This window comes from Ambystoma mexicanum, chromosome 11, assembly GCF_040938575.1.
Source record: "Ambystoma mexicanum isolate Mex_15411 chromosome 11, UKY_AmexF1_1, whole genome shotgun sequence".
NCBI classification, from domain to species: Eukaryota; Metazoa; Chordata; class Amphibia; order Caudata; family Ambystomatidae; genus Ambystoma; species Ambystoma mexicanum.
Window position 1 is genome coordinate 1,179,164,210 of NC_090934.1, and position 21,402 is coordinate 1,179,185,611.

Genomic DNA, 21,402 nt, shown 5'->3' on the forward strand with positions numbered 1-21,402 from the left:
TTGATTTCCAGTGCTTCCTGTATTTCTTCGCTTCTTTTTTGGGAAAGTGAACTCCAGTGAAAAACCATCTTTGGACTGGGCCGGCCTTGTGGACATGCAAACGGGCGCACCGCAACATTTTGCCTTTGGAAAAAATGCATAAAGAACCCAATGTGTTGTCCTTTTAACTGGGCCTAGTGGGAATGAAGTGACATTTTTAAAATGGATGGGGAGGGTGGTGGGTTAGGAGGGGTGGGTGGGATGCGCAAGAGTATATTCCTGGCAGACTGTGGAGACATTTTAGGAAATCCAAGAGGATTTAAGTGTGGTCAAAGACTTGCCAACATAGCCTCTAAGCCGATTCAGGCAAACACCTAAGGCAGAGTCAGGATGGCCGAGTGGTCTAAGGCACTGGTTCAGATCGCAGTCTCCTCTGGAGGCGTGGGTTCGAATCCCACTTCTGACATGCCTGAAATGGGTTTTTACTTTTCATGTGATTGCATTCCACGCTTCCTATAACTGCCGGCCATGGATTTCTGGAACAGGGAGATGGAGTTGGAGCTTGCTCCACACACTCCCGTCCTCCAGCTAGGTCTGCAGTTCGTCCTGGAATGCTTCACTGCCCTTTTGGCAGGTGTACTACAGTGCTTAAATGAAAAACCGTCTTAGGACTGTGCTAGCTTTGTGGACTTGCAAATGGGCGCAGCGCGGCATTTTGTCTTTGGAAAAAATGCATAAAGAACCCAACGTCTTGTCCTTTTCACTGGGCCTAGTTGGAATGAAGTGACCTATTTGAAATGGAGGTCAGGAGGAAAGTTAGTGTGACATAGTGGGAGGCAGAAGGAGGAGTGAGTGGGGGGAAGCGAGAGGTAAAAAGGCAGGCATAGGAGTGAACACAGTTCTTCCTCCTCGCCCTCTGCCCAACCAACCACCTGCCTGCCCCAACGGCCACAAACCGCCATTGTATATAGGCTTTGCTGGCAGAACTCTTTAGCCCTGTCATTTAGAGTGAGTCCTGTGCAGGAGTACAGGGAGATCAGGCCGGCCCATACACAGTCCTTTCAGCCTAAACAGGCTCCCCGGGACTAGTGCCCAACCTCTTGTGACCAAGAAGGCTATAGCACACTGCCTGAACCTCCTGAAGGGTTGGACACAGTGCATGCTTTTATTTGCATAAACCAGCCCGCCTCCTGCCTTCCTATTTCCTGAGGTGTAGTTGCTTGTGTCTGTTAACAGGTGGCAGGCAGCACCGTTCTGCAGAAACATGAAAGACTCATGTGTGCTTGTGACAAGTAGCTGCTGTACATAGGGATTGAACCCTGCACGTCTGTGCCAGTAGTCGTTGTATGAGTGCTGCCCTGCCTGTGATTATTCTTTTGGGAGGAATTGGGAGACTTTAATGCAATAGGTGATGATTTTAGGCGGGTGGTCTTTGAGACTTTCCAACATTGCCTCTAAGCCGCATCTGAGGGGTGCAAATGGCAGAGTCAGGATGGCCGAGTGGTCTAAGGCGCTGCGTTCAGGTGGCAGTCTCCTCTGGAGGCGTGGGTTCGAATCCCACTTCTGACATATCTGTAACCGAATTTTTCTTTTCATTTGATTGTAACATTCCAGGCGTCCTATAACTGCTGGCCAAGGCTTTCTGGAACAGGGAGATGGAGTTGGAGCACGCACTGCAGGCCTCATGGTTGATTTCCAGTGCTTCCTGTATTTCCTCGCTTCTTTTTTGGGAAAGTGAACTCCAGTGAAAAACCATCTTTGGACTGGGCCGGCCTTGTGGACATGCAAACGGGCGCACCGCGACATTTTGCCTTTGGAAAAAATGCATAAAGAACCCAATGTGTTGTCCTTTTAACTGGGCCTAGTGGGAATGAAGTGACATTTTTAAAATGGATGGGGTGGGTGGTGGGTTAGGAGGGGTGGGTGGGATGCGCGAGATTATATTCCTGGCAGACTGTGGAGACATTTTAGGAAATCCAAGAGGATTTAAGTGTGGTCAAAGACTTGCCAACATAGCCTCTAAGCCGATTCAGGCAAGCACCTAAGGCAGAGTCAGGATGGCCGAGTGGTCTAAGGCACTGGTTCAGGTCGCAGTCTCCTCTGGAGGCGTGGGTTCGAATCCCACTTCTGACATGCCCGAAATGGGTTTTTACTTTTCATGTGATTGCATTCCACGCTTCCTATAACTGCCGGCCACGGATTTCTGAAACAGGGAGATGGAGTTGGAGCTTGCTCCAAACACTCCCGTCCTCCAGCTAGGTCTGCAGTTCGTCCTGGAATGCTTCACTGCTCTTTTGGCAGGTGTACTACAGTGCTTAAATGAAAAACCGTCTTAGGACTGTGCTAGCTTTGTGGACTTGCAAATGGGCGCAGCGCGGCATTTTGTCTTTGGAAAAAATGCATAAAGAACCCAACGTCTTGTCCTTTTCACTGGGCCTAGTTGGAATGAAGTGACCTATTTGAAATGGAGGTCAGGAGGAAAGTTAGTGTGACATAGTGGGAGGCAGATGGAGGAGTGAGTGGGGGGAAGCGAGAGGTAAAAAGGCAGGCAGAGGAGTGAACACAGTTCTTCCTCCTCGCCCTCTGCCCAACCAACCACCTGCCTGCCCAAACGGCCACGAACGGCCATTGTATATAGGCTTTGCTGGCAGAACTCTTTAGCCCTGTCATTTAGAGTGAGTCCTGTGCAGGAGTACAGGAAGATCAGGCCGGCCCATACACAGTCCTTTCAGCCTAAACAGGCTCCCCTGGACTAGTGCCCAACCTCTTGTGACCAAGAAGGCTCTAGCACACTGCCTGAACCTCCTGAAGGGTTGGACACAGTGCATGCTTTTATTTGCATAAACCAGCCCGCCTCCTGCCTTCCTATTTCCTGAGGTGTAGTTGCTTGTGTCTGTTAACAGGTGGCAGGCAGCACCGTTCTGCAGAAACATGAAAGACTCATGTGTGCTTGTGACAAGTAGCTGCTGTACATAGGGATTGAACCCTGCACGTCTGTGCCAGTAGTCGTTGTATGAGTGCTGCCCTGCCTGTGATTATTCTTTTGGGAGCAATTGGGAGACTTTAATGTATTAGGAGAGGATTTTAGGCGGGTGGTCTTTGAGACTTTCCAACATTGCCTCTAAGCCGCATCTGAGGGGGGCAAATGGCAGAGTCAGGATGGCCGAGTGGTCTAAGGCAGTCTCCTCTGGAGGTGTGGGTTCGAATCCCACTTCCCCCACTTCTGAAATGTCTGTAACAGAATTTTTCTTTTCATTTGATTGTAACATTCCAGGCGTCCTATAACTGCTGGCCAAGGCTTTCTGGAACAGGGAGATGGAGTTGGAGCACGCACTGCAGGCCTCATGGTTGATTTCCAGTGCTTCCTGTATTTCTTCGCTTCTTTTTTGGGAAAGTGAACTCCAGTGAAAAACCATCTTTGGACTGGGCCGGCCTTGTGGACATGCAAACGGGCGCACCGCAACATTTTGCCTTTGGAAAAAATGCATAAAGAACCCAATGTGTTGTCCTTTTAACTGGGCCTAGTGGGAATGAAGTGACATTTTTAAAATGGATGGGGAGGGTGGTGGGTTAGGAGGGGTGGGTGGGATGCGCGAGAGTATATTCCTGGCAGACTGTGGAGACATTTTAGGAAATCCAAGAGGATTTAAGTGTGGTCAAAGACTTGCCAACATAGCCTCTAAGCCGGTTCAGGCAAGCACCTAAGGCAGAGTCAGGATGGCCGAGTGGTCTAAGGCACTGGTTCAGATCGCAGTCTCCTCTGGAGACGTGGGTTCGAATCCCACTTCTGACATGCCTGAAATGGGTTTTTACTTTTCATGTGATTGCATTCCACGCTTCCTATAACTGCCGGCCATGGATTTCTGGAACAGGGAGATGGAGTTGGAGCTTGCTCCACAAACTCCCGTCCTCCAGCTAGGTCTGCAGTTCGTCCTGGAATGCTTCACTGCCCTTTTGGCAGGTGTACTACAGTGCTTAAATGAAAAACCGTCTTAGGACTGTGCTAGCTTTGTGGACTTGCAAATGGGCGCAGCGCAGCATTTTGTCTTTGGAAAAAATGCATAAAGAACCCAACGTCTTGTCCTTTTCACTGGGCCTAGTTGGAATGAAGTGACCTATTTGAAATGGAGGTCAGGAGGAAAGTTAGTGTGACATAGTGGGAGGCAGAAGGAGGAGTGAGTGGGGGGAAGCGAGAGGTAAAAAGGCAGGCAGAGGAGTGAACACAGTTCTTCCTCCTCGCCCTCTGCCCAACCAACCACCTGCCTGCCCAAACGGCCACGAACGGCCATTGTATATAGGCTTTGCTGGCAGAACTCTTTAGCCCTGTCATTTAGAGTGAGTCCTGTGCAGGAGTACAGGGAGATCAGGCCGGCCCAGACACAGTCCTTTCAGCCTAAACAGGCTCCCCGGGACTAGTGCCCAACCTCTTGTGACCAAGAAGGCTATAGCACACTGCCTGAACCTCCTGAAGGGTTGGACACAGTGCATGCTTTTATTTGCATAAACCAGCCTTCCTCCTGCCTTCCTATTTCCTGAGGTGTAGTTGCTTGTGTCTGTTAACAGGTGGTAGGCAGCACCGTTCTGCAGAAACATGAAAGACTCATGTGTGCTTGTGACAAGTAGCTGCTGTACATAGGGATTGAACCCTGCACGTCTGTGCCAGTAGTCGTTGTATGAGTGCTGCCCTGCCTGTGATTATTCTTTTGGGAGGAATTGGGAGACTTTAATGCAATAGGTGATGATTTTAGGCGGGTGGTCTTTGAGACTTTCCAACATTGCCTCTAAGCCGCATCTGAGGGGTGCAAATGGCAGAGTCAGGATGGCCGAGTGGTCTAAGGCACTGCGTTCAGGTCGCAGTCTCCTCTGGAGGCGCGGGTTCGAATCCCACTTCTGACATGTCTGTAACAGAATTTTTCTTTTCATTTGATTGTAACATTCCAGGCATCCTATAACTGCTGGCCAAGGCTTTCTGGAACAGGGAGATGGAGTTGGAGCACGCACTGCAGGCCTCATGGTTGATTTCCAGTGCTTCCTGTATTTCCTCGCTTCTTTTTTGGGAAAGTGAACTTCAGTGAAAAACCATCTTTGGACTGGGCCGGCCTTGTGGACATGCAAACGGGCGCACCGCGACATTTTGCCTTTGGAAAAAATGCATAAAGAACCCAATGTGTTGTCCTTTTAACTGGGCCTAGTGGGAATGAAGTGACATTTTTAAAATGGATGGGGAGGGTGGTGGGTTAGGAGGGGTGGGTGGGATGCGCGAGAGTATATTCCTGGCAGACTGTGGAGACATTTTAGGAAATCCAAGAGGATTTAAGTGTGGTCAAAGACTTGCCAACATAGCCTCTAAGCCGATTCAAGCAAGCACCTAAGGCAGAGTCAGGATGGCCGAGTGGTCTAAGGCACTGGTTCAGATCACAGTCTCCTCTGGAGGCGTGGGTTCGAATCCCACTTCTGACATGCCTGAAATGGGTTTTTACTTTTCATGTGATTGCATTCCACGCTTCCTATAACTGCAGGCCATGGATTTCTGGAACAGGGAGATGGAGTTGGAGCTTGCTCCACACACTCCCGTCCTCCAGCTAGGTCTGCAGTTCGTCCTGGAATGCTTCACTGCCCTTTTGGCAGGTGTACTACAGTGCTTAAATGAAAAACCGTCTTAGGACTGTGCTAGCTTTGTGGACTTGCAAATGGGCGCAGCGCGGCATTTTGTCTTTGGAAAAAATGCATAAAGAACCCAACGTCTTGTCCTTTTCACTGGGCCTAGTTGGAATGAAGTGACCTATTTGAAATGGAGGTCAGGAGGAAAGTTAGTGTGACATAGTGGGAGGCAGATGGAGGAGTGAGTGGGGGGAAGCGAGCGGTAAAAAGGCAGGCAGAGGAGTGAACACAGTTCTTCCTCCTCGCCCTCTGCCCAACCAACCTCCTGTCTGCCCAAACGGCCCCGAACGGCCATTGTATATAGGCTTTGCTGGCAGAACTCTTTAGCCCTGTCATTTAGAGTGAGTCCTGTGCAGGAGTACAGGGAGATCAGGCCGGCCCATACACAGTCCTTTCAGCCTAAACAGGCTCCCCGGGACTAGTGCCCAACCTCTTGTGACCAAGAAGGCTCTAGCACACTGCCTGAACCTCCTGAAGGGTTGGACACAGTGCATGCTTTTATTTGCATAAACCAGCCCGCCTCCTGCCTTCCTATTTCCTGAGGTGTAGTTGCTTGTGTCTGTTAACAGGTGGCAGGCAGCACCGTTCTGCAGAAACATGAAAGACTCATGTGTGCTTGTGACGAGTAGCTGCTGTACATAGGGATTGAACCCTGCACGTCTGTGCCAGTAGTCGTTGTATGAGTGCTGCCCTGCCTGTGATTATTCTTTTGGGAGGAATTGGGAGACTTTAATGCAATAGGAGAGGATTTTAGGCGGGTGGTCTTTGAGACTTTCCAACATTGCCTCTAAGCCGCATCTGAGGGGTGCAAATGGCAGAGTCAGGATGGCCGAGTGGTCTAAGGCGCTGCGTTCAGGGAATCCCACTTCTGACATGTCTGTAACAGAATTTTTCTTTTCATTTGATTGTAACATTCCAGGCGTCCTATAACTGCTGGCCAAGGCTTTCTGGAACAGGGAGATGGAGTTGGAGCACGCACTGCAGGCCTCATGGTTGATTTCCAGTGCTTCCTGTATTTCCTCGTTTCTTTTTTGGGAAAGTGAACTCCAGTGAAAAACCATCTTTGGACTGGGCCGGCCTTGTGGACATGCAAACGGGCGCACCGCGACATTTTGCCTTTGGAAAAAATGCATAAAGAACCCAATGTGTTGTCCTTTTAACTGGGCCTAGTGGGAATGAAGTGACATTTTTAAAATGGATGGGGAGGGTGGTGGGTGGGATGCGCGAGAGTATATTCCTGGCAGACTGTGGAGACATTTTAGGAAATCCAAGAGGATTTAAGTGTGGTCAAAGACTTGCCAACATAGCCTCTAAGCAGATTCAGGCGAGCGCCTAAGGCAGAGTCAGGATGGCCGAGTGGTCTAAGGCGCTGCGTTCAGGTCGCAGTCTCCTCTGGAGGCGTGGGTTCGAATCCCACTTCTGACATGCCTGAAACGGGTTTTTACTTTTCATGTGATTGCATTCCACGCTTCCTATAACTGCCGGCCACGGACTTCTGGAACAGGGAGATGGAGTTGGAGCTTGCTCCACACACTCCCGTCCTCCAGCTAGGTCTGCAGTTCGTCCTGGAATGCTTCACTGCCCTTTTGGCAGGTGTACTACAGTGCTTAAATGAAAAACCGTCTTAGGACTGTGCTAGCTTTGTGGACTTGCAAATGGGCGCAGCGCGGCATTTTGTCTTTGGAAAAAATGCATAAAGAACCCAACGTCTTGTCCTTTTCACTGGGCCTAGTTGGAATGAAGTGACCTATTTGAAATGGAGGTCAGGAGGAAAGTTAGTGTGACATAGTGGGAGGCAGATGGAGGAGTGAGTGGGGGGAAGCGAGAGGTAAAAAGGCAGGCAGAGGAGTGAACACAGTTCTTCCTCCTCGCCCTCTGCCCAACCAACCACCTGCCTGCCCAAACGGCCACGAACGGCCATTGTATATAGGCTTTGCTGGCAGAACTCTTTAGCCCTGTCATTTAGAGTGAGTCCTGTGCAGGAGTACAGGGAGATCAGGCCGGCCCATACACAGTCCTTTCAGTCTAAACAGGCTCCCCGGGACTAGTGCCCAACCTCTTGTGACCAAGAAGGCTCTAGCACACTGCCTGAACCTCCTGAAGGGTTGGACACAGTGCATGCTTTTATTTGCTTAAACCAGCCCGCCTCCTGCCTTCCTATTTCCTGAGGTGTAGTTGCTTGTGTCTGTTAACAGGTGGCAGGCAGCACCGTTCTGCAGAAACATGAAAGACTCATGTGTGCTTGTGACAAGTAGCTGCTGTACATAGGGATTGAACCCTGCACGTCTGTGCCAGTAGTCGTTGTATGAGTGCTGCCCTGCCTGTGATTATTCTTTTGGGAGGAATTGGGAGACTTTAATGCAATAGGAGAGGATTTTAGGCGGGTGGTCTTTGAGACTTTCCAACATTGCCTCTAAGCCGCATCTGAGGGGTGCAAATGGCAGAGTCAGGATGGCCGAGTGGTCTAAGGCGCTGCGTTCAGGTCGCAGTCTCCTCTGGAGGCGTGGGTTCGAATCCCACTTCTGACATATCTGTAACAGAATTTTTCTTTTCATTTGATTGTAACATTCCAGGCGTCCTATAACTGCTGGCCAAGGCTTTCTGGAACAGGGAGATGGAGTTGGAGCACGCACTGCAGGCCTCATGGTTGATTTCCAGTGCTTCCTGTATTTCCTCGCTTCTTTTTTGGGAAAGTGAACTCCAGTGAAAAACCATCTTTGGACTGGGCCGGCCTTGTGGACATGCAAACGGGCGCACCGCGACATTTTGCCTTTGGAAAAAATGCATAAAGAACCCAATGTGTTGTCCTTTTAACTGGGCCTAGTGGGAATGAAGTGACATTTTTAAAATGGATGGGGAGGGTGGTGGGTTAGGAGGGGTGGGTGGGATGCGCAAGAGTATATTCCTGGCAGACTGTGGAGACATTTTAGGAAATCCAAGAGGATTTAAGTGTGGTCAAAGACTTGCCAACATAGCCTCTAAGCCGATTCAGGCGAGCGCCTAATGCAGAGTCAGGATGGCCGAGTGGTCTAAGGTGCTGCGTTCAGGTCGGGGTTCGAATCCCACTTCTGACATGCCTGAAACGGGTTTTTACTTTTCATGTGATTGCATTCCACGCTTCCTATAACTGCCGGCCACGGACTTCTGGAACAGGGAGATGGAGTTGGAGCTTGCTCCACACACTCCCGTCCTCCAGCTAGGTCTGCAGTTCGTCCTGGAATGCTTCACTGCCCTTTTGGCAGGTGTACTACAGTGCTTAAATGAAAAACCGTCTTAGGACTGTGCTAGCTTTGTGGACTTGCAAATGGGCGCAGCGCGGCATTTTGTCTTTGGAAAAAATGCATAAAGAACCCAACGTCTTGTCCTTTTCACTGGGCCTAGTTGGAATGAAGTGACCTATTTGAAATGGAGGTCAGGAGGAAAGTTAGTGTGACATAGTGGGAGGCAGATGGAGGAGTGAGTGGGGGGAAGCGAGAGGTAAAAAGGCAGGCAGAGGAGTGAACACAGTTCTTCCTCCTCGCCCTCTGCCCAACCAACCACCTGCCTGCCCAAACGGCCACGAACGGCCATTGTATATAGGCTTTGCTGGCAGAACTCTTTAGCCCTGTCATTTAGAGTGAGTCCTGTGCAGGAGTACAGGGAGATCAGGCCGGCCCATACACAGTCCTTTCAGCCTAAACAGGCTCCCCGGGACTAGTGCCCAACCTCTTGTGACCAAGAAGGCTCTAGCACACTGCCTGAACCTCCTGAAGGGTTGGACACAGTGCATGCTTTTATTTGCATAAACCAGCCCGCCTCCTGCCTTCCTATTTCCTGAGGTGTAGTTGCTTGTGTCTGTTAACAGGTGGCAGGCAGCACCGTTCTGCAGAAACATGAAAGACTCATGTGTGCTTGTGACAAGTAGCTGCTGTACATAGGGATTGAACCCTGCACGTCTGTGCCAGTAGTCGTTGTATGAGTGCTGCCCTGCCTGTGATTATTCTTTTGGGAGGAATTGGGAGACTTTAATGCAATAGGAGAGGATTTTAGGCGGGTGGTCTTTGAGACTTTCCAACATTGCCTCTAAGCCGCATCTGAGGGGTGCAAATGGCAGAGTCAGGATGGCCGAGTGGTCTAAGGCGCTGCGTTCAGGTCGCAGTCTCCTCTGGAGGCGTGGGTTCGAATCCCACTTCTGACATGTCTGTAACAGAATTTTTCTTTTCATTTGATTGTAACATTCCAGGCGTCCTATAACTGCTGGCCAAGGCTTTCTGGAACAGGGAGATGGAGTTGGAGCACGCACTGCAGGCCTCATGGTTGATTTCCAGTGCTTCCTGTATTTCCTCGCTTCTTTTTTGGGAAAGTGAACTCCAGTGAAAAACCATCTTTGGACTGGGCCGGCCTTGTGGACATGCAAACGGGCGCACCGCGACATTTTGCCTTTGGAAAAAATGCATAAAGAACCCAATGTGTTGTCCTTTTAACTGGGCCTAGTGGGAATGAAGTGACATTTTTAAAATGGATGGGGAGGGTGGTGGGTTAGGAGGGGTGGGTGGGATGCGCAAGAGTATATTCCTGGCAGACTGTGGAGACATTTTAGGAAATCCAAGAGGATTTAAGTGTGGTCAAAGACTTGCCAACATAGCCTCTAAGCCGATTCAGGCAAGCGCCTAAGGCAGAGTCAGGATGGCCGAGTGATCTAAGGTGCTGCGTTCAGGTCTGGGTTCGAATCCCACTTCTGACATGCCTGAAACGGGTTTTTACTTTTCATGTGATTGCATTCCACGCTTCCTATAACTGCCGGCCTCGGACTTCTGGAACAGGGAGATGGAGTTGGAGCTTGCTCCACACACTCCCGTCCCCCAGCTAGGTCTGCAGTTCGTCCTGGAATGCTTCACTGCCCTTTTGGCAGGTGTACTATAGTGCTTAAATGAAAAACCGTCTTAGGACTGTGCTAGCTTTGTGGACTTGCAAATGGGCGCAGCGCGGCATTTTGTCTTTGGAAAAAATGCATAAAGAACCCAACGTCTTGTCCTTTTCACTGGGCCTAGTTGGAATGAAGTGACCTATTTGAAATGGAGGTCAGGAGGAAAGTTAGTATGACATAGTGGGAGGCAGATGGAGGAGTGAGTGGGGGGAAGCGAGAGGTAAAAAGGCAGGCAGAGGAGTGAACACAGTTCTTCCTCCTCGCCCTCTGCCCAACCAACCACCTGCCTGCCCAAACGGCCACGAACGGCCATTGTATATAGGCTTTGCTGGCAGAACTCTTTAGCCCTGTCATTTAGAGTGAGTCCTGTGCAGGAGTACAGGGAGATCAGGCCGGCCCATACACAGTCCTTTCAGCCTAAACAGGCTCCCCTGGACTAGTGCCCAACCTCTTGTGACCAAGAAGGCTCTAGCACACTGCCTGAACCTCCTGAAGGGTTGGACACAGTGCATGCTTTTATTTGCATAAACCAGCCCGCCTCCTGCCTTCCTATTTCCTGAGGTGTAGTTGCTTGTGTCTGTTAACAGGTGGCAGGCAGCACCGTTCTGCAGAAACATGAAAGACTCATGTGTGCTTGTGACAAGTAGCTGCTGTACATAGGGATTGAACCCTGCACGTCTGTGCCAGTAGTCGTTGTATGAGTGCTGCCCTGCCTGTGATTATTCTTTTGGGAGGAATTGGGAGACTTTAATGCAATAGGAGAGGATTTTAGGCGGGTGGTCTTTGAGACTTTCCAACATTGCCTCTAAGCCGCATCTGAGGGGTGCAAATGGCAGAGTCAGGATGGCCGAGTGGTCTAAGGCGCTGCGTTCAGGTCGCAGTCTCCTCTGGAGGCGTGGGTTCGAATCCCACTTCTGACATGTCTGTAACAGAATTTTTCTTTTCATTTGATTGTAACATTCCAGGCGTCCTATAACTGCTGGCCAAGGCTTTCTGGAACAGGGAGATGGAGTTGGAGCACGCACTGCAGGCCTCATGGTTGATTTCCAGTGCTTCCTGTATTTCCTCGCTTCTTTTTTGGGAAAGTGAACTCCAGTGAAAAACCATCTTTGGACTGGGCCGGCCTTGTGGACATGCAAACGGGCGCACCGCGACATTTTGCCTTTGGAAAAAATGCATAAAGAACCCAATGTGTTGTCCTTTTAACTGGGCCTAGTGGGAATGAAGTGACATTTTTAAAATGGATGGGGAGGGTGGTGGGTTAGGAGGGGTGGGTGGGATGCGCAAGAGTATATTCCTGGCAGACTGTGGAGACATTTTAGGAAATCCAAGAGGATTTAAGTGTGGTCAAAGACTTGCCAACATAGCCTCTAAGCCGATTCAGGCAAGCGCCTAAGGCAGAGTCAGGATGGCCGAGTGATCTAAGGTGCTGCGTTCAGGTCTGGGTTCGAATCCCACTTCTGACATGCCTGAAACGGGTTTTTACTTTTCATGTGATTGCATTCCACGCTTCCTATAACTGCCGGCCTCGGACTTCTGGAACAGGGAGATGGAGTTGGAGCTTGCTCCACACACTCCCGTCCTCCAGCTAGGTCTGCAGTTCGTCCTGGAATGCTTCACTGCCCTTTTGGCAGGTGTACTACAGTGCTTAAATGAAAAACCGTCTTAGGACTGTGCTAGCTTTGTGGACTTGCAAATGGGCGCAGCGCGGCATTTTGTCTTTGGAAAAAATGCATAAAGAACCCAACGTCTTGTCCTTTTTACTGGGCCTAGTTGGAATGAAGTGACCTATTTGAAATGGAGGTCAGGAGGAAAGTTAGTGTGACATAGTGGGAGGCAGATGGAGGAGTGAGTGGGGGGAAGCGAGAGGTAAAAAGGCAGGCAGAGGAGTGAACACAGTTCTTCCTCCTCGCCCTCTGCCCAACCAACCACCTGCCTGCCCAAACGGCCACGAACGGCCATTGTATATAGGCTTTGCTGGCAGAACTCTTTAGCCCTGTCATTTAGAGTGAGTCCTGTGCAGGAGTACAGGGAGATCAGGCCGGCCCATACACAGTCCTTTCAGCCTAAACAGGCTCCCCGGGACTAGTGCCCAACCTCTTGTGACCAAGAAGGCTCTAGCACACTGCCTGAACCTCCTGAAGGGTTGGACACAGTGCATGCTTTTATTTGCATAAACCAGCCCGCCTCCTGCCTTCCTATTTCCTGAGGTGTAGTTGCTTGTGTCTGTTAACAGGTGGCAGGCAGCACCGTTCTGCAGAAACATGAAAGACTCATGTGTGCTTGTGACAAGTAGCTGCTGTACATAGGGATTGAACCCTGCACGTCTGTGCCAGTAGTCGTTGTATGAGTGCTGCCCTGCCTGTGATTATTCTTTTGGGAGGAATTGGGAGACTTTAATGCAATAGGAGAGGATTTTAGGCGGGTGGTCTTTGAGACTTTCCAACATTGCCTCTAAGCCGCATCTGAGGGGTGCAAATGGCAGAGTCAGGATGGCCGAGTGGTCTAAGGCGCTGCGTTCAGGTCGCAGTCTCCTCTGGAGGCGTGGGTTCGAATCCCACTTCTGACATGTCTGTAACAGAATTTTTCTTTTCATTTGATTGTAACATTCCAGGCGTCCTATAACTGCTGGCCAAGGCTTTCTGGAACAGGGAGATGGAGTTGGAGCACGCACTGCAGGCCTCATGGTTGATTTCCAGTGCTTCCTGTATTTCCTCGCTTCTTTTTTGGGAAAGTGAACTCCAGTGAAAAACCATCTTTGGACTGGGCCGGCCTTGTGGACATGCAAACGGGCGCACCGCGACATTTTGCCTTTGGAAAAAATGCATAAAGAACCCAATGTGTTGTCCTTTTAACTGTGCCTAGTGGGAATGAAGTGACATTTTTAAAATGGATGGGGAGGGTGGTGGGTTAGGAGGGGTGGGTGGGATGCGCGAGAGTATATTCCTGGCAGACTGTGGAGACATTTTAGGAAATCCAAGAGGATTTAAGTGTGGTCAAAGACTTGCCAACATAGCCTCTAAGCCGATTCAGGCAAGCGCCTAAGGCAGAGTCAGGATGGCCGAGTGGTCTAAGGTGCTGCGTTCAGGTCTGGGTTCGAATCCCACTTCTGACATGCCTGAAACGGGTTTTTACTTTTCATGTGATTGCATTCCACGCTTCCTATAACTGCCGGCCACAGACTTCTGGAACAGGGAGATGGAGTTGGAGCTTGCTCCACACACTCCCGTCCTCCAGCTAGGTCTGCACTTCGTCCTGGAATGCTTCACTGCCCTTTTGGCAGGTGTACTACAGTGCTTAAATGAAAAACCGTCTTAGGACTGTGCTAGCTTTGTGGACTTGCAAATGGGCGCAGCGCGGCATTTTGTCTTTGGAAAAAATGCATAAAGAACCCAACGTCTTGTCCTTTTCACTGGGCCTAGTTGGAATGAAGTGACCTATTTGAAATGGAGGTCAGGAGGAAAGTTAGTGTGACATAGTGGGAGGCAGATGGAGGAGTGAGTGGGGGGAAGCGAGAGGTAAAAAGGCAGGCAGAGGAGTGAACACAGTTCTTCCTCCTCGCCCTCTGCCCAACCAACCACCTGCCTGCCCAAACGGCCACGAACGGCCATTGTATATAGGCTTTGCTGGCAGAACTCTTTAGCCCTGTCATTTAGAGTGAGTCCTGTGCAGGAGTACAGGGAGATCAGGCCGGCCCATACACAGTCCTTTCAGCCTAAACAGGCTCCCCTGGACTAGTGCCCAACCTCTTGTGACCAAGAAGGCTCTAGCACACTGCCTGAACCTCCTGAAGGGTTGGACACAGTGCATGCTTTTATTTGCATAAACCAGCCCGCCTCCTGCCTTCCTATTTCCTGAGGTGTAGTTGCTTGTGTCTGTTAACAGGTGGCAGCACCGTTCTGCAGAAACATGAAAGACTCATGTGTGCTTGTGACAAGTAGCTGCTGTACATAGAGATTGAACCCTGCACGTCTGTGCCAGTAGTCGTTGTATGAGTGCTGCCCTGCCTGTGATTATTCTTTTGGGAGGAATTGGGAGACTTTAATGCAATAGGAGAGGATTTTAGGCGGGTGGTCTTTGAGACTTTCCAACATTGCCTCTAAGCCGCATCTGAGGGGTGCAAATGGCAGAGTCAGGATGGCCGAGTGGTCTAAGGAGCTGCGTTCAGGTCGCAGTCTCCTCTGGAGGCGTGGGTTCGAATCCCACTTCTGACATGTCTGTAACAGAATTTTTCTTTTCATTTGATTGTAACATTCCAGGCGTCCTATAACTGCTGGCCAAGGCTTTCTGGAACAGGGAGATGGAGTTGGAGCACGCACTGCAGGCCTCATGGTTGATTTCCAGTGCTTCCTGTATTTCTTCGCTTCTTTTTTGGGAAAGTGAACTCCAGTGAAAAACCATCTTTGGACTGGGCCGGCCATGTGGACATGCAAACGGGCGCACCGCAACATTTTGCCATTGGAAAAAATGCATAAAGAACCCAATGTGTTGTCCTTTTAACTGGGCCTAGTGGGAATGAAGTGACATTTTTAAAATGGATGGGGAGGGTGGTGGGTTAGGAGGGGTGGGTGGGATGCGCGAGAGTATATTCCTGGCAGACTGTGGAGACATTTTAGGAAATCCAAGAGGATTTAAGTGTGGTCAAAGACTTGCCAACATAGCCTCTAAGCCGATTCAGGCAAACGCCTAAGGCAGAGTCAGGATGGGCGAGTGGTCTAAGGCACTGGTTCAGATCGCAGTCTCCTCTGGGGGCGTGGGTTCGAATCCCACTTCTGACATGCCTGAAATGGGTTTTTACTTTTCATGTGATTGCATTCCACGCTTCCTATAACTGCCGGCCATGGATTTCTGGAACAGGGAGATGGAGTTGGAGCTTGCTCCACACACTCCCGTCCTCCAGCTAGGTCTGCAGTTCGTCCTGGAATGCTTCACTGCCCTTTTGGCAGGTGTACTACAGTGCTTAAATGAAAAACCGTCTTAGGACTGTGCTAGCTTTGTGGACTTGCAAATGGGCGCAGCGCGGCATTTTGTCTTTGGAAAAAATGCATAAAGAACCCAACGTCTTGTCCTTTTCACTGGGCCTAGTTGGAATGAAGTGACCTATTTGAAATGGAGGTCAGGAGGAAAGTTAGTGTGACATAGTGGGAGGCAGAAGGAGGAGTGAGTGGGGGGAAGCGAGAGGTAAAAAGGCAGGCAGAGGAGTGAACACAGTTCTTCCTCCTCGCCCTCTGCCCAACCAACCACCTGCCTGCCCCAACGGCCACGAACCGCCATTGTATATAGGCTTTGCTGGCAGAACTCTTTAGCCCTGTCATTTAGAGTGAGTCCTGTGCAGGAGTACAGGGAGATCAGGCCGGCCCATACACAGTCCTTTCAGCCTAAACAGGCTCCCCGGGACTAGTGCCCAACCTCTTGTGACCAAGAAGGCTATAGCACACTGCCTGAACCTCCTGAAGGGTTGGACACAGTGCATGCTTTTATTTGCATAAACCAGCCCGCCTCCTGCCTTCCTATTTCCTGAGGTGTAGTTGCTTGTGTCTGTTAACAGGTGGCAGGCAGCACCGTTCTGCAGAAACATGAAAGACTCATGTGTGCTTGTGACAAGTAGCTGCTGTACATAGGGATTGAACCCTGCACGTCTGTGCCAGTAGTCGTTGTATGAGTGCTGCCCTGCCTGTGATTATTCTTTTGGGAGGAATTGGGAGACTTTAATGCAATAGGTGATGATTTTAGGCGGGTGGTCTTTGAGACTTTCCAACATTGCCTCTAAGCCGCATCTGAGGGGTGCAAATGGCAGAGTCAGGATGGCCGAGTGGTCTAAGGCACAGTCTCCTCTGGAGGCGTGGGTTCGAATCCCACTTCTGACATGTCTGTAACAGAATTTTTCTTTTCATTTGATTGTAACATTCCAGGCATCCTATAACTGCTGGCCAAGGCTTTCTGGAACAGGGAGATGGAGTTGGAGCACGCACTGCAGGCCTCATGGTTGATTTCCAGTGCTTCCTGTATTTCCTCGCTTCTTTTTTGGGAAAGTGAACTCCAGTGAAAAACCATCTTTGGACTGGGCCGGACTTGTGGACATGCAAACGGGCGCACCGCGACATTTTGCCTTTGGAAAAAATGCATAAAGAACCCAATGTGTTGTCCTTTTAACTGGGCCTAGTGGGAATGAAGTGACATTTTTAAAATGGATGGGGAGGGTGGTGGGTTAGGAGGGGTGGGTGGGAGGCGCGAGAGTATATTCCTGGTAGACTGTGGAGACATTTTAGGAAATCCAAGAGGATTTAAGTGTGGTCAAAGACTTGCCAACATAGCCTCTAAGCCGATTCAAGCAAGCACCTAAGGCAGAGTCAGGATGGCCGAGTGGTCTAAGGCACTGGTTCAGATCGCAGTCTCCTCTGGAGGCGTGGGTTCGAATCCCACTTCTGACATGCCTGAAATGGGTTTTTACTTTTCATGTGATTGCATTCCACGCTTCCTATAACTGCAGGCCATGGATTTCTGGAACAGGGAGATGGAGTTGGAGCTTGCTCCACACACTCCCGTCCTCCAGCTAGGTCTGCAGTTCGTCCTGGAATGCTTCACTGCCCTTTTGGCAGGTGTACTACAGTGCTTAAATGAAAAACCGTCTTAGGACTGTGCTAGCTTTGTGGACTTGCAAATGGGCGCAGCGCGGCATTTTGTCTTTGGAAAAAATGCATAAAGAACCCAACGTCTTGTCCTTTTCACTGGGCCTAGTTGGAATGAAGTGACCTATTTGAAATGGAGGTCAGGAGGAAAGTTAGTGTGACATAGTGGGAGGCAGATGGAGGAGTGAGTGGGGGGAAGCGAGAGGTAAAAAGGCAGGCAGAGGAGTGAACACAGTTCTTCCTCCTCGCCCTCTGCCCAACCAACCACCTGTCTGCCCAAACGGCCCCGAACGGCCATTGTATATAGGCTTTGCTGGCAGAACTCTTTAGCCCTGTCATTTAGAGTGAGTCCTGTGCAGGAGTACAGGGAGATCAGGCCGGCCCATACACAGTCCTTTCAGCCTAAACAGGCTCCCCGGGACTAGTGCCCAACCTCTTGTGACCAAGAAGGCTCTAGCACACTGCCTGAACCTCCTGAAGGGTTGGACACAGTGCATGCTTTTATTTGCATAAACCAGCCCGCCTCCTGCCTTCCTATTTCCTGAGGTGTAGTTGCTTGTGTCTGTTAACAGGTGGCAGGCAGCACCGTTCTGCAGAAACATGAAAGACTCATGTGTGCTTGTGACAAGTAGCTGCTGTACATAGGGATTGAACCCTGCACGTCTGTGCCAGTAGTCGTTGTATGAGTGCTGCCCTGCCTGTGATTATTCTTTTGGGAGGAATTGGGAGACTTTAATGCAATAGGAGAGGATTTTAGGCGGGTGGTCTTTGAGACTTTCCAACATTGCCTCTAAGCCGCATCTGAGGGGTGCAAATGGCAGAGTCAGGATGGCCGAGTGGTCTAAGGCGATGGGTTCAGGTCGCAGTCTCCTCTGGAGGCGTGGGTTCGAATCCCACTTCTGACATGTCTGTAACAGAATTTTTCTTTTCATTTGATTGTAACATTCCAGGCGTCCTATAACTGCTGGCCAAGGCTTTCTGGAACAGGGAGATGGAGTTGGAGCACGCACTGCAGGCCTCATGGTTGATTTCCAGTGCTTCCTGTATTTCCTCGCTTCTTTTTTGGGAAAGTGAACTCCAGTGAAAAACCATCTTTGGACTGGGCCGGCCTTGTGGACATGCAAACGGGCGCACCGTGACATTTTGCCTTTGGAAAAAATGCATAAAGAACCCAATGTGTTGTCCTTTTAACTGGGCCTAGTGGGAATGAAGTGACATTTTTAAAATGGATGGGGAGGGTGGTGGGTTAGGAGGGGTGGGTGGGATGCGCGAGAGTATATTCCTGGCAGACTGTGGAGACATTTTAGGAAATCCAAGAGGATTTAAGTGTGGTCAAAGACTTGCCAACATAGCCTCTAAGCCGATTCAGGCGAGCGCCTAAGGCAGAGTCAGGATGGCCGAGTGGTCTAAGGCGCTGCGTTCAGGTCGCAGTCTCCTCTGGAGGCGTGGGTTCGAATCCCACTTCTGACATGCCTGAAACGGGTTTTTACTTTTCATGTGATTGCATTCCACGCTTCCTATAACTGCCGGCCACGGACTTCTGGAACAGGGAGATGGAGTTGGAGCTTGCTCCACACACTCCCGTCCTCCAGCTAGGTCTGCAGTTCGTCCTGGAATGCTTCACTGCCCTTTTGGCAGGTGTACTACAGTGCTTAAATGAAAAACCGTCTTAGGACTGTGCTAGCTTTGTGGACTTGCAAATGGGCGCAGCGCGGCATTTTGTCTTTGGAAAAAATGCATAAAGAACCCAACGTCTTGTCCTTTTCACTGGGCCTAGTTGGAGTGAAGTGACCTATTTGAAATGGAGGTCAGGAGGAAAGTTAGTGTGACATAGTGGGAGGCAGATGGAGGAGTGAGTGGGGGGAAGCGAGAGGTAAAAAGGCAGGCAGAGGAGTGAACACAGTTCTTCCTCCTCGCCCTCTGCCCAACCAACCACCTGCCTGCCCAAACGGCCACGAACGGCCATTGTATATAGGCTTTGCTGGCAGAACTCTTTAGCCCTGTCATTTAGAGTGAGTCCTGTGCAGGAGTACAGGGAGATCAGGCCGGCCCATACACAGTCCTTTCAGCCTAAACAGGCTCCCCGGGACTAGTGCCCAACCTCTTGTGACCAAGAAGGCTCTAGCACACTGCCTGAACCTCCTGAAGGGTTGGACACAGTGCATGCTTTTATTTGCATAAACCAGCCCGCCTCCTGCCTTCCTATTTCCTGAGGTGTAGTTGCTTGTGTCTGTTAACAGGTGGCAGGCAGCACCGTTCTGCAGAAACATGAAAGACTCATGTGTGCTTGTGACAAGTAGCTGCTGTACATAGGGATTGAACCCTGCACGTCTGTGCCAGTAGTCGTTGTATGAGTGCTGCCCTGCCTGTGATTATTCTTTTGGGAGGAATTGGGAGACTTTAATGCAATAGGAGAGGATTTTAGGCGGGTGGTCTTTGAGACTTTCCAACATTGCCTCTAAGCCGCATCTGAGGGGTGCAAATGGCAGAGTCAGGATGGCCGAGTGGTCTAAGGCGCTGAGTCTCCTCTGGAGGCGTGGGTTCGAATCCCACTTCTGACATGTCTGTAACAGAATTTTTCTTTTCATTTGATTGTAACATTCCAGGCGTCCTATAACTGCTGGCCAAGGCTTTCTGGAACAGGGAGATGGAGTTGGAGCACGCACTGCAGGCCTCATGGTTGATTTCCAGTGCTTCCTGTATTTCCTCGCTTCTTTTTTGGGAAAGTGAACTCCAGTGAAAAACCATCTTTGGACTGGGCCGGCCTTGTGGACATGCAAACGGGCGCACCGCGACATTTTGCCTTTGGAAAAAATGCATAAAGAACCCAATGTGTTGTCCTTTTAACTGGGCCTAGTGGGAATGAAGTGACATTTTTAAAATGGATGGGGAGGGTGGTGGGTTAGGAGGGGTGGGTGGGATGCGCGAGAGTATATTCCTGGCAGACTGTGGAGACATTTTAGGAAATCCAAGAGGATTTAAGTGTGGTCAAAGACTTGCCAACATAGCCTCTAAGCCGATTCAGGCGAGCGCCTAAGGCAGAGTCAGGATGGCCGAGTGGTCTAAGGTGCTGCGTTCAGGTCTGGGTTCGAATCCCACTTCTGACATGCCTGAAACGGGTTTTTACTTTTCATGTGATTGCATTCCACGCTTCCTATAACTGCCGGCCACGGACTTCTGGAACAGGGAGATGGAGTTGGAGCTTGCTCCACACACTCCCGTCCTCCAGCTAGGTCTGCAGTTCGTCCTGGAATGCTTCACTGCCCTTTTGGCAGGTGTACTACAGTGCTTAAATGAAAAACCGTCTTAGGACTGTGCTAGCTTTGTGGACTTGCAAATGGGCGCAGCGCAGCATTTTGTCTTTGGAAAAAATGCATAAAGAACCCAACGTCTTGTCCTTTTCACTGGGCCTAGTTGGAATGAAGTGACCTATTTGAAATGGAGGTCAGGAGGAAAGTTAGTGTGACATAGTGGGAGGCAGATGGAGGAGTGAGTGGGGGGAAGCGAGAGGTAAAAAGGCAGGCAGAGGAGTGAACACAGTTCTTCCTCCTCGCCCTCTGCCCAACCAACCACCTGTCTGCCCAAACGGCCCCGAACGGCCATTGTATATAGGCTTTGCTGGCAGAACTCTTTAGCCCTATCATTTAGAGTGAGTCCTGTGCAGGAGTACAGGGAGATCAGGCCGGCCCATACACAGTCCTTTCAGCCTAAACAGGCTCCCCGGGACTAGTGCCCAACCTCTTGTGACCAAGAAGGCTCTAGCACACTGCCTGAACCTCCTGAAGGGTTGGACACAGTGCATGCTTTTATTTGCATAAACCAGCCCGCCTCCTGCCTTCCTATTTCCTGAGGTGTAGTTGCTTGTGTCTGTTAACAGGTGGCAGGCAGCACCGTTCTGCAGAAACATGAAAGACTCATGTGTGCTTGTGACAAGTAGCTGCTGTACATAGGGATTGAACCCTGCACGTCTGTGCCAGTAGTCGTTGTATGAGTGCTGCCCTGCCTGTGATTATTCTTTTGGGAGGAATTGGGAGACTTTAATGCAATAGGAGAGGATTTTAGGCGGGTGGTCTTTGAGACTTTCCAACATTGCCTCTAAGCCGCATCTGAGGGGTGCAAATGGCAGAGTCAGGATGGCCGAGTGGTCTAAGGCGCTGCGTTCAGGTCGCAGTCTCCTCTGGAGGCGTGGGTTCGAATCCCACTTCTGACATGTCTGTAACAGAATTT

General features: G+C 50.3%; 16 non-coding genes across 16 annotated transcripts; all 16 read left to right on the plus strand.

Moving 5' to 3' along the window:
• Nucleotides 1–363: 363 nt before the first annotated feature.
• TRNAL-CAG (transfer RNA leucine (anticodon CAG)) lies at nt 364–445 on the plus strand. The gene has a single exon. It is a non-coding gene; the product is annotated as a tRNA-Leu (tRNA).
• Nucleotides 446–1,465: 1,020 nt separating this feature from the next.
• On the plus strand, nt 1,466–1,548 carry TRNAL-CAG (transfer RNA leucine (anticodon CAG)). The gene has a single exon. It is a non-coding gene; the product is annotated as a tRNA-Leu (tRNA).
• A 482-nt stretch (nt 1,549–2,030) lies between these two features.
• On the plus strand, nt 2,031–2,112 carry TRNAL-CAG (transfer RNA leucine (anticodon CAG)). The gene has a single exon. It is a non-coding gene; the product is annotated as a tRNA-Leu (tRNA).
• Nucleotides 2,113–3,690: 1,578 nt separating this feature from the next.
• Nucleotides 3,691–3,772, plus strand: TRNAL-CAG (transfer RNA leucine (anticodon CAG)). Its single transcript has one exon. It is a non-coding gene; the product is annotated as a tRNA-Leu (tRNA).
• A 1,020-nt stretch (nt 3,773–4,792) lies between these two features.
• On the plus strand, nt 4,793–4,875 carry TRNAL-CAG (transfer RNA leucine (anticodon CAG)). Its single transcript has one exon. It is a non-coding gene; the product is annotated as a tRNA-Leu (tRNA).
• Nucleotides 4,876–5,357: 482 nt separating this feature from the next.
• TRNAL-CAG (transfer RNA leucine (anticodon CAG)) lies at nt 5,358–5,439 on the plus strand. Its single transcript has one exon. It is a non-coding gene; the product is annotated as a tRNA-Leu (tRNA).
• Nucleotides 5,440–6,982: 1,543 nt separating this feature from the next.
• Nucleotides 6,983–7,065, plus strand: TRNAL-CAG (transfer RNA leucine (anticodon CAG)). The gene has a single exon. It is a non-coding gene; the product is annotated as a tRNA-Leu (tRNA).
• Nucleotides 7,066–8,085: 1,020 nt separating this feature from the next.
• On the plus strand, nt 8,086–8,168 carry TRNAL-CAG (transfer RNA leucine (anticodon CAG)). Its single transcript has one exon. It is a non-coding gene; the product is annotated as a tRNA-Leu (tRNA).
• A 1,566-nt stretch (nt 8,169–9,734) lies between these two features.
• On the plus strand, nt 9,735–9,817 carry TRNAL-CAG (transfer RNA leucine (anticodon CAG)). Its single transcript has one exon. It is a non-coding gene; the product is annotated as a tRNA-Leu (tRNA).
• A 1,566-nt stretch (nt 9,818–11,383) lies between these two features.
• On the plus strand, nt 11,384–11,466 carry TRNAL-CAG (transfer RNA leucine (anticodon CAG)). Its single transcript has one exon. It is a non-coding gene; the product is annotated as a tRNA-Leu (tRNA).
• A 1,566-nt stretch (nt 11,467–13,032) lies between these two features.
• On the plus strand, nt 13,033–13,115 carry TRNAL-CAG (transfer RNA leucine (anticodon CAG)). The gene has a single exon. It is a non-coding gene; the product is annotated as a tRNA-Leu (tRNA).
• A 1,562-nt stretch (nt 13,116–14,677) lies between these two features.
• TRNAL-CAG (transfer RNA leucine (anticodon CAG)) lies at nt 14,678–14,760 on the plus strand. Its single transcript has one exon. It is a non-coding gene; the product is annotated as a tRNA-Leu (tRNA).
• A 2,135-nt stretch (nt 14,761–16,895) lies between these two features.
• TRNAL-CAG (transfer RNA leucine (anticodon CAG)) lies at nt 16,896–16,977 on the plus strand. The gene has a single exon. It is a non-coding gene; the product is annotated as a tRNA-Leu (tRNA).
• A 1,020-nt stretch (nt 16,978–17,997) lies between these two features.
• Nucleotides 17,998–18,080, plus strand: TRNAL-CAG (transfer RNA leucine (anticodon CAG)). The gene has a single exon. It is a non-coding gene; the product is annotated as a tRNA-Leu (tRNA).
• A 482-nt stretch (nt 18,081–18,562) lies between these two features.
• TRNAL-CAG (transfer RNA leucine (anticodon CAG)) lies at nt 18,563–18,645 on the plus strand. The gene has a single exon. It is a non-coding gene; the product is annotated as a tRNA-Leu (tRNA).
• Nucleotides 18,646–21,302: 2,657 nt separating this feature from the next.
• Nucleotides 21,303–21,385, plus strand: TRNAL-CAG (transfer RNA leucine (anticodon CAG)). Its single transcript has one exon. It is a non-coding gene; the product is annotated as a tRNA-Leu (tRNA).
• Nucleotides 21,386–21,402: the final 17 nt, after the last annotated feature.